Genomic DNA, 2,622 nt, shown 5'->3' on the forward strand with positions numbered 1-2,622 from the left:
ATTGATATTGAGAATGAGATTGTGATTGATATTGAGATTAAGATTAGGAACTTGTCATTATTATACAGAAAAATATTCATGTAATATAGTAATATGGATGACAGGAAGAAGGAGTTAAATTTTATGCGAAAACACGTATTATTAAACACTGGAATTAGAGGGTGAAGACTGTTAAGCGTTTTCAGTTTAATAATCAATTTGGAAAAATCGTCGAATGTAGAATTATTAGATATTTCTTAGCCTTTAATATAATAATCCCAACGGCTTTTACTCTCCATGCCCGCCCATCCGCACGAGGGGCACAGTCCGCATGACGTACGGAACCAATATATTTCACACATACATAATGCATAGTAAAGATTTTGGTAATCTGTCATATGTACATATATATTTAGATCAGGCCACCCGTTAGAAACTTCTCTGTTTCGTTTTCAATCAATCCCGTGCTATATTTGCCTATATAAGGCCTGTACGCAGCTCTCAAGGAAAGCAAAAACTCCATATAAAATGACGTACAAGAAATGGCTAAGAAATTTTCTTGAGTCAAATTTCCTTAAGGCAGTACGCAGTTCTTAAGAAATTTACTTCGCTTTCTACTACGGTTTTCTAAATAATGGCAATTTTTTCTTGACCGTTTTCTTGAGAGCTGCATACAGGGCTATAGGCAGAAATTTGCGCTGCAGAAATTTACTGCGGTCGCTGTGGCTGAGTGGTTAGCGATGCGTACTATCACCGCGTAGGACCTGGGTTCGATCCCTGGTTTGGGCAATATCTAAATTAAAAAAAGTTTTTCTAACAGCGGTCGTCTTTTGTCAAGCGAGCCTCCGAGTCTATTTGTGCCATGAAACAGCTTCTCATTTAAATCATTTGCCCTTCGGAGGTGACGTAAAATTTTTGGTAACTCCAATTGTCTTATTATATGCATTAGGATGTACATAAAAAATTGGAGAAGAAGCTCGGCCAAACACTTAGCAAAAGGGTAAACGCCAAAATGTTATTATTATTAAAACAAACTTCAGCCTCAAATAAAATACAAACAGTTAGAAGCCTCTCATTAAATGCTAACTTACCTCTAAAGCCAACTATTGTTACTGCTTCTTGCAAAGACCCTAAAATTTACTCTCTCTTCACAAAGCTACTAAAACAGATAATAAATCTCTTCCTAAAATTGCCAGCTGTGCGACTGTACCCTTCATTTATATTTTTCACTTTAAGCGCACTCTTAGAAGAGCGCTCAAAAGGAAAAGATACGTACATATTTATAATATTTATAATACATTTTATTTTAATTTTTTCGTTAACTGTTAAGTGTAAAAACTCAGCAGCCGTTGCTTGACGAGTTTTTACACAAACACACGTACATGAATGGAAAGATAGATTGGTAGAAAATTGGGCGTGACAAAAACGCAGGGAGGCAGACACCTTAAAGGTGCTGGTAAAGTAGGAATATTATTGCCGTTTTACACCTTTCACAATCAACAGTAGCCTTACACTCATTATATGCATTTATTAGGCAACAACAACCAAAATAATGTTAGAGCAGAAAATGGATGCAACCAAACTAAATGATAATAGCCACTAATAAAAAAAATAATCTGATAACGATAAAGATCACAGGCGGTAAGTGTTTCTTTTCTGTGTGTGAGTGTGGTCAGCGAACGACTTTAAGGCCTATGAACATCCTCCTTCTCCCCATTTTCAGGGAATCGTGAGTGCCGGCTTCATTTCTTTCAGCGTTTATTTTTTATCAGTGGGCCATACGCGTAGGCTTGTGCCGCGTTAAATATTAATGTTCATTTAAATGGCTCTTCTATAGTGAAGATTAAGCTGCATAGGGCTATTCTTTCAGCTATTATTTTATTTTTAAAGCTTCATATAATTGATTTCTTTTTACTACATCTAGAAATTCAGTTTTGCAGTTTGAGTGTAGATGGCTTCAAGTGGAAGCAATAGCGTCGTTGTGTTTTGCCCAGCATAAGTGATTCTAAAATATTAAATGCTTGTTAACTGATTCGACGTATAATTAACTAAAGTGTGCATTTGAATGAGGTTTCATTGGAAGATAGCTTTAGAATATAAGAAAAAAAAAAATAAACACAAGGCTTGCGGTGCTCACACATTTCATTTACCTTGCTGAAGTGCAAATACCCCAATCGGAAGAGTTCGTTATTGAATTCCATGCGAGTGATGTGCAATTACTGTACACTAAATTTATGTGTTAATTTTGCGGATATTTCTAATTGAAAAATATTATTATGATCTACCAGCTCTGCTCGTGTTACCCTGAGGGCAAACCAAAGCGCATCAAACGAGTTTTACGTAAGACTGATCGACTATAAAGTGAAATAATTTGACTACATAAAATAATAGTTATACTACTGACATTTTTACTTTGTTTTCATGCAAAGTTATGGCGGAATTTCAGAGTTTGTAAAAATTAGCCTCCAAGAGCTCCGCAAGGCTAATTAAAAACTGCGAACAAAGGTGTTTCGACCGTATCTTTGCTAAAGTTGGGCACTTTGAGAGAAAGTGCTGAGATGATTCCACAGCTGCGTCTTCCAAGTAGAGCGGGTTCCGGCGCGCTATTTAGTCTCTCCAAGAGAAAGCCAGTCGCATTTTTTT

This window comes from Rhagoletis pomonella, unplaced genomic scaffold (assembly GCF_013731165.1).
Source record: "Rhagoletis pomonella isolate Grant_MI unplaced genomic scaffold, Rhpom_1.0 Rhpom_scaffold_00004, whole genome shotgun sequence".
Lineage (NCBI taxonomy): Eukaryota > Metazoa > Arthropoda > Insecta > Diptera > Tephritidae > Rhagoletis > Rhagoletis pomonella.